At 45.3% G+C, this 12,876-nt stretch overlaps 1 long non-coding RNA gene across 1 annotated transcript; it reads right to left on the bottom strand.

Annotated features, from left to right (window-relative positions):
• Positions 1–448: 448 nt before the first annotated feature.
• On the bottom strand, positions 449–12,432 carry LOC144147179 (uncharacterized). The gene is made up of 3 exons (XR_013317844.1): positions 12,240–12,432; positions 5,534–5,613; positions 449–759 (listed from the first exon to the last, which is right to left on the bottom strand). It is a non-coding gene; the product is annotated as an uncharacterized LOC144147179 (long non-coding RNA).
• Positions 12,433–12,876: the final 444 nt, after the last annotated feature.

The following is a 12,876-nucleotide window of genomic DNA, read 5'->3' as shown; positions in this document are numbered from 1 at the left end:
GAATTCTGTGTGTTGTGAAAAGGCTGGAAACATATCAGCAAGAGCAACGCCACGGTGTTGACGGACACTGAAAAATGTGCTGCCATTCACCTCGACTTTTCTTCCAAGGGAAGGCGACAGATTAGTTTGGTGGCTCGGTATTAGAGGCGCAGCCCCTTACGGTTACCATGACTGCGAGAAGCTGCCAAATGCAGGTTGTAATTCAAAACTTCGTTGGTAAAGTGCCCTCTCAGCAGTTAACAAAACATAGAAAGAACTGATTATGGCCAATATCTGCAACTTTTATTTTATTAGCAAGTGCATGCCCTCTCTGTGCCTCAGAAGAAGATGGCGAGAGTATATGCAAAGAAATACAAGAAACACTGTGCAATTGCATTGAGAAAGAAACTCCCAATAAATCATTTTTCTTCGTTATGGGCACACATCAAGACTCGTCAAAGACACGCTGTCTCGTTTACTGTTTTTATTAGTACATCATAAAGTAACACATTTAAATTCCAATTTCCCAATGATGCTTAAACCAAATAACACGTGGGTTAATACGGCACACAATTATTCACCAGTGTCATATTCAATTCCAAAGCCGGCAACTGATGTTAAAGGAAAGAGTTTAGTCATCCGCATCTTCGAACGTGAAGTCGTCTTCGCAGAGGTCGGCCGCATACAGTGGAACAGCGAACCCGCAGATGTCTTTGAACTGCTAGAGGTAGTGCACCGTCACCAAATCTTGGACATCTTTCGACACCCACAGCGTGAACTCTGCGTATAGAATAATTAACGTGATTTACCTTTTCTTCACGAGCAGGCATACCTCTCACTGTGATCACACGCTACGTGGCACACTCGCGTGGTTTCAAATTAACCGACTATCCGCCCTCTGTTTCTTTTGCCGAAGAAAACCATGTGCTGCACCTTGGGTAAGGACGACATTAGTGTTTACGTCGGCCTTCTTTTAACATTTACCCTCACAGCTAGTTATCGATATCCTACTGGTTCCAATATAACTTATTTTTCCCGGAAGAGCGCAAAATGTTTTAAATGTTTGATGCCCAATCGATTCAGGACGAATTCCCCTTGTCGTGGACACAAGGAGACGCCCCTGTAGCTAAGGAACCATGTCTACCCACAGTCTACAACAGGCACACAACTAGAAATACCACCTCTTTCCTATAAATGTACCCGCTTTTAGAACCTTTCCCCTGTTGCCTGCACAGAGCGGCTAGAAACAATTGTTCCTCAATTTATACGTTTGGCCTTACCTTTTGTGAAGTCTGACAATGGAATTTATGAAGTCACTACACTGGAAAGGTAGTGCAGAAATAAACGATCAAAAACGACACCCGTAACAAAGCGCTCAAGAAGCACTCGAGTGCGATACGTGATAACCTACATTTGAGGAGCATGTACTCGAGTTTTAGGATTAAAATGACGCCCAAAGTTGGTCAAGAAACTGCCTTCTTTCTATATTTTATGGGTCCCTTGAAATGTGTCTCGCTGGCACCTCCTTGCGTTCTTTTTTAATTGTTTTACTTACCGCAGAATTCAAGCTTCTTCCCAAAGTGTGTGAAGTCATACTCATTTACTTCAGCTAGAGTACCCACAGATATAACCTCTGAGCTACAGTGGTACTTGATTTCCAGAAAATAAGCCGCCAACTTTAAATCATACGAGAACATTCGAACAGAGGTTCCCTGGAAGCCGATATTCTAGAAGAGCTTCTAAAGAAAAACTGCAGTTTGCCTAGTTATGGTGACTTATAAGTGTATGTTCATTCATTACCCTTAGCCTTAGAGCAAATAATATTGAAGATTAGGTGGGTAAAACAGCGAATATAAGAATAATGTTGGAAAGGCGGCACAAGTAAAACCTTCCTTAGTTGCGAAATATTAAGGAGGAAATAAGAAATACTGCCTCGGGAAAAGAAACTACACAGACTGACAACTAACTCCCGCAGTGTTCCCGGCTCTTCTTTTAGTTGTGTGGGCTTAAACAAGGTGACTTTTTGCGATTAGATATTTCAGCTGAAACAAAAGAATTAAATACTTGGCTTTTCTTCATTCCTTGAGCACTCAGAGGCACAATGCCGGATATCATTCTATCAGTTTTTTTCTCCGCCGCCCTTCATCTTCAACCAGATGTGTATTTACACGTCTCTTGGCGTGCAGCCGATGTCGCAAATGTATTCGCACAGTCTCCTGGAGTCGAATCACATCCAAAAGCAGACAGCCTGATTCAGTGATCGTACCTAGGCACGACGACCCTTTGGGGAGGGCGAGGCAGATGCGGAGGAAGTTGTTTCTGGCCGCATCTAGTTGCTTTCTGTTTGTGGGCGGGAGCTTCTAAAGAGCCGAGAGGCTGTAACGCAATAGACCGTCGACTTAGGCTCTGCAGAGCAGTACCATAGAGCAAAAATCACTGACCCAGTGACTGCCGGCGAGATAGCCGAAAATTTTGGAGATGGCGGTGATTTTCGTACGGAGTTTCTTCACTTCGAGACCCAAGGAAAGAGTCCGTTCTATTAAGATTCCGAGGAATCTATGGGTTCGCATATATTGCAGGGCGCGGCCACCGAGAACCTGTGGATAGCGTTTCATACGCTTGCGAGTGAAAGCAATGGCGAGACTTTTCTCGGGAGATAGGTGGAGTCCTCTCGGTGAAAGGTACGCAGATATTTTTGCGAGAGCTTCTGCAGACTTTGCTGCGTGGTACGGCGCTATCGCGACGCACTCCAGATGCATATATCGTCCGCATAAAGTGTGACGTGGACACCACGTGGGAGAATACGCTTTAGGTAGATAAGAGTAAGGTTAAATAGCAGAAGGCTCAAGCCAGCTCCTTGAGGTACTCCTTTTACTATAGTATAGTAGGAAGTTGTGCCGTCCGGCGTGCACATGAAAAGTTGTCGCCCTTGCGGGCAACTTGAAATACAACAGTAAAGTTTTCCACCAAACCAAAGAGCAGCAAGGGATGTCACAATGGCATCATGAAAAAATGAATCCAATGGCAATTTAATGGCTAAAAACACGGCAATAGGAACATATCTATTGTGTTTTTTTCTTGCAGAGATGAAACTAGAGCAATCATATTGTCAATGGCTGCTCCATTTTCGTGAAAGCCATTCATCTGAGGCGGATAGAGGCTTTTGCTCTCACGATACCAGGCCATACTTCTGAATATCATTTTCTCCGTAATTTTGCCGACACAGCTTAGCAAAGTTGCTGGTCAGAAAGAGTCTCTAGTCGTTGGTGGTTTACCGGGTTTATGGTGACCACTAGCTTAGCCAGTTTCCATTGGGGAACTACTGTCCCACACAGCCAGAATAAATTATAATATTCTAGGAGACGCAATCGAGAGTGATGGGACAGGTGAGAAATGACCTCGTAAGCTATTTCGTCTTGAACCGGTGAAGAACATTTGTTCGCGCGAGAAATTGCGGCGTTGAGTTCGTATATAAAAAAAAAGGAAGGTCGATGGCGGGACAAGCCGCAAGCGGGACTTCGGAGGGGGCACTTGTGGGGCGCGTTGGCGTACTGATCTTGTAGACAGTAACATACAGTACTCTTCAGCCGCCTCTCTCAGTGAAATGTGGTCGTGCAATAATAGCGAGCGGAATGGGTGCCGCTGCTGAATATCGCTCCGCATTCTCTTAACGACGAGCCAAATTCGCGATAGAGGCTTGCGAACGTCCAGTTTTGAGCATAAGTCCCGCCATCGCTATCTGCTCAGCTTTTCCAAGTGGCGTCTTACCTGCCTCTCGAACGCCTTCTGATTTCATTGGGCGTCGTGCCTTGCGTTCCGCACGCCTGCGAAGGGCTCGTAACCTTTCATACTCTTGGTCTGGCTTCAGGTTGAGACGCTCAACCGTTGATCGGGAGCACTCTTGACGGCAGTTGGGCATGGTTGGAATCAGGTCGTCGTCTCCAGTTGCCGCCGTAATTTTGATATTTACGCCGGCTATGTAGGCTTCCCAGCCCGTGAGTTTGATCCTCTTTCCACCTCGACGCACAGCTGCATTGTGAGAGGATATGAGAACGGGATTGTGATCGCTCCCTCGCGTTTGTAAATGTGTTCTTCAAGCAAACCTTCGTACGAAATGCCTTGGTACAAACGATATATCAATGCAGCTGCTGAGTGCTGCGCTTTTCAGGAACGTAATACAGCCATCATTCAGTGGCTCTATTCATTATTTCGTCATCAGCTCGGCGAGTCTTGCTCCACAGGAATTTTATGGTGCGCTCCCCCAAATTTTGTTGTGTGCATTGAAATCGCCGGAGATTAGGTGTGGTGGAGGAATGCTGGTAATGATACTTTTAAGCCAGGAAGCATCGAAGGCAATCCCTGGCTCTAGGTAGACAACAATCAATGTGAATGGTTGCGTGCCAATTACAGTCCTTGCTCAGATGTACTCTTCGGTTTGATGAGGTTGGACGCCCAGTGCTACAGCAGGTTCATCATTGCAAAAATCTATGAACAGCCGGCTAACACCATTTAAACGTCGGGAATGAAGAATATAATAATTCTTTAAACGCAATGGATCTCGAACGCCAGATTCAGATATCCCGATATATTTTAAATTGGTACAAACGTATCAGTTTCCGAAAGTCGGCAAGTTTCGAACGCAAGCCACGGGCGTTCCATTGAAAAATTGTACAGTCCTTGACGCTTTCAGAAATGGGGACGGCGGCTGACGCGGCTGACGCTTTCAGAAACACAGACGCTTTCAGAAATGGGGACGGCGGCTGAGTCGTCATTGTTGGGATATTCCATCTCGCTGCTACGTCGTGAAGGTAGAGGCTATTAGAGGGTCGAGAGAGAGAACAGCCTCGACTTCAGGGAAGTGCCGAGAGGAAGCGTTAGCCTGTAGCAGTGCCTTGATGGTCTCAAAGAGCATAGGAATAAGCAGATTCCCAATGTCGGTGTGGCCGTTCGGGCTTGTTGATCCCTCATGGTCTCTTCGAGAGCGCCGCAGCGAGGGAGATGATTGGTCCTGAGAACTAGCACCAGAAGAGACTTTTGAATTTTTGGTCGGAGCCGGTTCTTGGACTATTCCCGCATAGCACGTTTTTGGAGATGCACTTTGATTTGGTAGGTCATGCGTCGATTGCATGTCTCTGGTCAAGACTAGATCGAGGTTCGGCGGACGTTCACGTAGACTTGGAACTTTGCCATGTATTTGCTCTACATTGCAAGCAAGAGTCGCGGCCTCTTTTTTTGGGCAAGCTCCGTACGACGCAGGATGCGGCCCGCCACAGTTAGCGCACTGAGGTTGGGCCCGTAACATGCAGTCTTTATACGAGTGAGACCCGGAACAAATATTACAGCTTACTGCCCTCTGCAATTTTTCGCAATATGGCCATGCCTCTGAAATTTGAAACACTAGGTTGCTGTACCCATGTATTCTGTTTTGGGGAATTTGCAGAAGCGAAGAAGCACTCATGTAGGTAGTGGCGTGCCAGACCTAAACTCTAAAATGATAGATCGCCGGTGAGGTTCACCAATGACGTTGTCCTCGGTACGTGAGTAGGAAACTTGCCTGCGAGCAGATAGCACGGCGGATGAAGTTCGAGTTCCACAGTCATACTTGTCGACCTACGGGGAATTCCAGTCCTCCCTCTAGAATAGTCGGGTGAGAACAGAAAGGAGTGGTAAGATAAAACACATCAGGTGCAGTTTTTTTAAAAGAACAGCATACAAACACAAATCAAGAACAATAAAAAAAGAGCTATTTAACAAGAAGTTTTGTGAATGGCTGCTTTAAAGAGAGTGGCATCAACGATGGTAGGGGTGGCGGGAGGGAGATGGTTTCATTCTACACTGGTTTTTGGGATAAATGATTCACGATATTTATCAGTACGACATTATGGTAGACCAGCTTTGCTGAAATGCTCAATTCGATACAAAAGTTGACTGGGGGAGTGATAAGTTGATTCTTTAAAGTAGGGTTGTGATGGTAAATTTGGTGAAACCAACAAAGACGAGAGCATTTGCGACGGTGTGAAAGGCTGGTGAGATTAAGCGTAATTAAGGTGAGATTAAGGTAAGGTGAGTGTGCTTTCAGAGGATTCCATATGGCGCATGCGGATTCTAATTTGCAATGGACCAGTGTTTTGAACAGGGTTAATTTGGAAGATAAAGGAACAGAAGAAAAATTTCGGCGCAAATAACCTAGCATGCGACTGGCATTCTTTATTACGTGGTGAATGTCAGTATTTCATTACAGGTGATCAGAAATATGTACAGCCGGTAAAAGGCTTGTCTATAACACAGCGTTCGTACTCTCAGCCCTATCCTGCCCCGCTGGAGCGGGATTTGAATAAAACTACTGCGGAATTCTGAAGTCTTAGCCCTTCGCTTTTGCCTCCAACATGTTTGGAACGAGTATGTTTTGGCAGTTTTCGGATGTAGCTGGTTGAAGTTGAAATCGCTGTTATAGACAAGCGTTTTACCGGCTGTACACGAGGAATATCATGTACAAATTAAATATTGTGAAGTAATCATGAATAGTAATCATGAATGAATGTGAAGTAATCATGAAGTTTTTTTGGGCTGCCGGCATATCCTCATACGTTTGAACTTCGTGATGTTAAGCTTCATCTGCCACGAATTTATGCGCGGTAAAACATGTCAATTTAGAACACAGTGGATATATTATATAATATCTGTTCCCAGCCTATACAAAGTGTAACTCTCAGCCTTGCCCCTGCCGCATAATTAACGGTGACAGTGGGGTGCTTCCGGGAGCGATCGCAGTCAGCTTTCAAAACTAACCTCCTGGGCGCTTTAAATAGGCCTCCTACAGTACGCGCTCATTGCGTGAAGGCGTTCCAAAAAGTCGACGGGGGGGCAGACATTCCGGTCGCTTATCATGTCGAAAGTTGAAATACCCATCACCCCATGTCAGAGCTTCAGATTGGAGCGTGAGCCGTGCCCCACGACGATTAGGCGGCATTAAATGTTGATTGATTGATTGGCTGTTTATTGAAGGCGGTGATGAGACCCTGAAGGCGATCGGGGATGGTTGGAAAAGGGAAGAGGTATGCAAAAGAAAGTTATCATTAGAGGAAAAAGTATCAATGCCAGCGAAGGAATCTCATACGCCGGGCAACAAAAGGAGTGAACGGCCGGCTACGCCGTTCCTAGAGCGCTCAAACGTGACTTGTAGATGGGCAAAATGGCTCAGAACGCCTGCGTTCACTGACGTGAACCGGTTCATTTAAACGGTTCCGCGGTTCATTTAGGTCTGCCACCTGTGTTAAGCATAATCTAAATTACTGTTTAACTTAGGTGCGGGAACTTTTAATTGTTACGAAAACCTTTCTTTTGTCACAACATCTGGTGTGTTTGTAGAGAAACGAATTGGCTTCACGGTCACTACAAAAGATTTTATGTGTTTTGTGGTATTTCAAGATCACTGATGTAAATGTTTGGTCAACGCCCTCCTCTAGTGAGCCCAAACACGCCCTCTGAATGGACGAACACGCCGACTTCTAGTGAGCTGTGACGCCAGCAATATTATTCTTGAATACACGATACACGAATCTCATTTTACTACATGTAAATTGTAGTTTATGAACAACAATTTGCTCAGTTTATTCGAAGAAAGACGGGTCCGCAATTTGGGACCGATAACATATGGAGCGAACGTTTCACACAAGACCCGGCTGACAAGGCTGATACGCCTCTGCTAACATCAACGGAACCTCTCGATACGGTTCACCCAGGGCCAGGTTGTTCAGTAGGGTTCTCTGATCGAGCGAGCAGGGCGGTAGTTATTTGGGAAATGAGCGTTCTTCCAAAAAGCTGCCGGGAGCCAAGAACTGAGAATCGTCGCTGAATGGCTCACTGAGCGTCTCAGAACATCAGGCTCATTCTTGAGTGGAGCTATAGATGAACGCAGAAATGTTACTGGTGAGTCATATGTGTCATAGCTGTTTATTATCTTATTACTTTCACAATGCAGGTGCAGTTCATTCACTGCTGTCAATGGGGGCTCCGGGTCTGTCATTCAGCGCCGCCGCAACCGTCTCTCAACCGCTTGACCCTATGAGTGGCTCAAAATATTCGGCTTCAGAAAAAGTGGCTCTCGCGAAGATCCGCCGAGAGCTGAGAGCCGAGAACCGGTCGATTCCAAAGAGAGCCTCAGACGAGCCCATTACAACCCAAAAGATCCGGCTCTCCTGATTTGCACTGTCTGCTCGCACAACAGGAGGCACTGTAGGAATTTGTAAAACGAGCCCCCCACGGCCTTGCAGAGCAGTTGCTTTCTCGCGCCGATAATAGATGGTGCGAAACTCGCTGCAAAGAGCCGGTTCATTTGACCCGGCTCTTCGACTCAGTTCCCTCTTCTCCCTCCATGCTTGGCTCTGCAGTGGCTCGCTCCGTAGAGTTTCATACTAATATACGCTAGCGGGGACAGTGGCGCTAGTGTCGATGCAAGCCGCCGATCGGCGGCAACAATCCCGGACATTCTAACAATGGCGAAAAAACACAGCAGAGATTTTGAGGGAAGCGGATATTGAAGCTGGCCATGACACTCCCATAGCCTATTGTGCCATTGACCCGTACCTAGTGACGCAGGGTAAGCGCCAAACAATGGCTGAGGCAAAACACCTCCGCATAAGCATACGGGTGCAAAAATAAGCCACCAAAGATGGCAGCTAAGAACAGATTTAGCAATGCCATTTGTGAATTTTAACGCTCCCGGACTAGATTCTCTGCTTTAAACATGCATCAAAACCCTTTATTTTTGTTTTTCTCAAAATTTTATTTTTTGCACTTTCTTCTTGTTTCAAAATAAATATTTAAAAATGAATGAACTTCGAAACGAATATTTTCGTCATACAAGGAAACTTCGCACACTTTTCTCTTTATTACCATTCGGTGCAATGAACAAGGATTTTTAGAAACAGATGGTAAGTTTTGGTGTATTCATGATTTATTTTAAGGAATGCGGATAAAAACGACACATTTCTCAGTTTCCTTTGGTTTTTTCAGAATAACTTGATTCCGCATTATCGCATGGCAAAGATCCTATTTAGTTGCACAGTCCGGTCAATTAGCGGCCTCTTTACCGAACATTTTGCAATTCGTGCAATTTATTTAACAGTTAAGAATGTTCGCGTAACGCCCAAGTTTGGGGTATTTTTTGTCAATAACAAGCATCAATATATTATTTCCACGTTATTTTACTTTTTATAGGCCATCGAAGGCGGTCTTTTGTAAGTTACATAGGAAATACAAAATTACCGGAGGACAAAAAATTGAAAAAGGTGGTGACATACCCTAAACCACTTCCGATCTAGTTCATAAAACAAGACGGAGCACATAGGAAGGAAAAGTTCACGAGAAAAAAGCTAGCGGAGGTAGGAGCGCGGCGGTGAGGCCTGTTTGCACGTTTTTTCGGGACATATACAGACAAGTACTTTAGGTACGCCTTAGTTCACGTCCTGTCAACAAGAGATGGCGCCAGCTGTCCCGGTGCTGAGGAAATATTACTTCAGTTATCCAACAATGTTTCTTTCTTTGTCATACTGGCAGTTTTAACTTGGAGCATCAGCACGCAAAGTAAGCATGCTGTTAGGTATAAAACGCGAAATGTATGTTCAAATGCGGCGGAACTGCAGGTGTAGGAACATTAGTTCACGCTGAAACTCTGATTGTCACACGGCGTCTGTGTCCGACAGGCTATGTAAAGCAGACATAGGTGGCGCTTGCCAATGCCCAAAAACTGAGTAGGACTGCAAGTAACGATCTGTCAGCAGCAAAGGGAAAATGCAATGCAGGGAAAATTGCAGGGATTCGTTAATATACCCGCGGCGAAAATGATATAAATAGGACATTTATGAAGCAGGAAATGAAAACCTTGCTACACAGTACGGAATATCACTGGATCCTGGCGTGCGCATCGCGGCCCTTCCCAACTTCGCCATGTCGAGCAATGAGTTGCGAAGGCCTTTTTAAAGAACCACCAATGTATCTTTCACTCTTTTCGGCATTTTCCACAAATATATATTTTTAATTTTCCACGATTGAATGTGTAGAGGGAAGTTCATAATGAACTTTAAGTGTCCTCAATCATCATCAGCAGCAGAAGCAGCACGTGAGCAACACGTGCGGCTCACGTGCAGGAAACACTACAGCTTTGCTCTGCTCGCCCACGTTCTACGGGCGCTCCTAAGTGGTTTTACTGCAGGGATCTCAAATGTTTTCCGGAGTTTTGAACTTTTTAAGACAACTAAAACAGTTTGATAACTGTGTTCCCTACCCGCTCTTCTTACCATCTCACCTCGATATCTCTGAATATCTAGATTGGAAAACTTGTTTTCTTGAATACCAAATGTATTTTTTCCTATTATTGGTGTAGTTTCTATAGTCTTAGCACGATGAATTTGAAGAGAATGTAATTTTCGCTACTCGTCGAAAGGGAGCTCCCAAACGTGTTTTAAAACTGTTCGTAGAATCGCTGTTGGAAACAATGGTACCGAACCTACCAGTAGTGTTCGCAAATATAACGATTTTTTCCACTATAGAGGTATATGAGTATGGATTGCGATAAAAAATGTATGCTCGTAACTTGTCAGTATACAGCAACGATATCTGTGGTAAAAAAGGGCATCTGGGTCCTCTTCATGCATAAAGGCCCGTGATAAGGAGATGACTTACGCGTCCACACCCAGTTTTTTTTTTTCAGCGTTACTGCGCAGCCCAATAAGCGGTTGCCACTTTTTCGTTGGTATGACCGTACCTACGAGTTCATTATGCACCTTTGGAATTTTGAGGAGCAGCTTCCTGTACAATAATAATGAGGAGGAGATAATGATAGCGACGGGCAGGGTGCGTTGTGAGAAACGTAATGGCGACGGTTTTCTCCTGGTAATGGGCAGCCACAAACGATACTCTTTCAAACAATAGCCCGCGAATTGACCATGTATATACGGAATTCGAAAGCATGTTCTGGGGCTTCTTTGAGCCCCAAATGACTTTATTTTTTTTTCTACACGGGTATGCCAGTTGGGATAATACAAGTGAAATAAACGTGTTGGAGCGACGTCTAGACGTTAAAGCTGACTCGCAGACAAACGTTTGTTTTTATGAGGTGCACAGGATACATTGTGGGCGTCGCAAAGCTACGCCGCAGCTACCTGGAGGCCAGTGCCATTTAATGGCAAAGATGCCACCCAGGGCAGTTATTTTGCGTGTCCAGTGCGACTTATTTACCTGTGAAAAAGCCCTCTCACACTCAAGTGGTACTCCTCCACCGCAGGATGTCTTTTTTCATTACCACAACCACATTCCCGCCATACTGTTGTTGGCTCTCTCTCAGGCGGGGGGCTATTTTTAAACAGGGCTGATTTAGCGTACGGTTACTCTGCAGGCAACCTTTAGCAACCTTCATAACGTATTTAGCACCCTTTAGGCGACACTTAAGACAAAACATGAGCTGCTTGATATCGATGGGTTAATTCACCGAGACAATATATGTAACACTCCTACGCGTAGCTCTTCTAGTAGAAGGTCGAAAATACTGCTTGACACTCAATCCGGAAACATTGGGCATCATTCCTACCCAATCCTCATTTTTTCTTATTTTGTTAAACGCAAGTACTCTACTCAATTCTCATTGCACTGTTGGCTATTTCATGGGCCATTTCACCGCTACAGACGCGCTTGCGGTGACTATTCCTCAGCGGCAGTTACTACGTTTCGCAGCGTGCACTAAAGAGTGCACGTTATGCCGTTTGCTGACGATGCAGATGAACTTTACAAGGCTACCTCTTCAGAAATAATTCTCTTATCTCTTGTTACATGTGATCAAAAGCACCGTTAAGAAATCTTAAGGCACTGCTCGTCAGTGGCCAACGGTTGCCCTTCAGTTCATCGGCACACGTTGGTCTTCTCGTCGCAACTGCAAACGGATGTGGACAGTGCAGCCACACCAGTAACTTGCGTTTTTATGCCTGATTTGTGCAAAATAAAATTTTCGGTGTCCTGTAACACGTCATTATGCGTTTCGCACTACTACTGCTCACATTCGGGTATTTATAAATGTTTTCCTTTAGCAGCACTGGGGTGCCGGTCATGGCGCTACATTCAGGTTTTTTTTTCACTTCAGTATTTAAAAGCCCGCGATTTTTGCCCGTACAGGCAGCATCAATTTTGCTTTTTTACCGCACGTCTTCTACATTTGTTTAACCGTAAACTAGACAGTTTTGAGTGCTTTGAAATTGCAAAATGTTTACCTTGAAAGCATCTTGATCCTCACGTCCTGGCCTGTCCGACCCGCTACCAGCTCCCAAAGCAATAGCGCCGCAGAGCAACAGGAACAAAGTGATGGGCAGGTACTTCAGCAGATGCATAGTGGGTTGGGTTTCTGGCGTTCTGCTGTCGGCCGCAACGTCTAACTCAGGATGGGCTGAACACGCTATATATGATATTGCAGTCCCAATTAAAGGGATTTTCATGTTTCGAGAGCAGGTGACTAGTTTGTCACTCAATTTCAGATGGCCATCAACAAAGCGTAGGAATGACATTCTGCGCGTGTAGAAGCTCAGGGAAATTGCGTATCATTGGTATCAAGGTTGATAAAACGTGTTTGCTCACATTCCAAGTTGGACAGGTAAAGGACAAGTTGACTACGTAGCATGGACTCCGCTTAGTACTGGGTGTAAGAATGTTATCTCAGCTGTCACGGCAATACTTCTGACCGCACGACAATAGACCTGCACGTGAAGTCAGAAATGAGAGAGCCAGAGTTCCAAACAACGCGTCCTCGAACACGCCGTAACAGCTAACGCTAGGGTAAAAGGCCTATACAGAGACGTGGACGCACGCCTAAATGCCCACACACGCACCTCCGCAGACACAAGTGTAGGCAAG

The sequence above is a fragment of the Haemaphysalis longicornis genome, unplaced genomic scaffold (genome assembly GCF_048455015.1).
Source record: "Haemaphysalis longicornis isolate Haplotype H1 unplaced genomic scaffold, Haemaphysalis longicornis Haplotype H1 scaffold_7, whole genome shotgun sequence".
NCBI classification, from domain to species: Eukaryota; Metazoa; Arthropoda; class Arachnida; order Ixodida; family Ixodidae; genus Haemaphysalis; species Haemaphysalis longicornis.
This window is presented reverse-complemented; position numbering and strand designations above follow the sequence as displayed.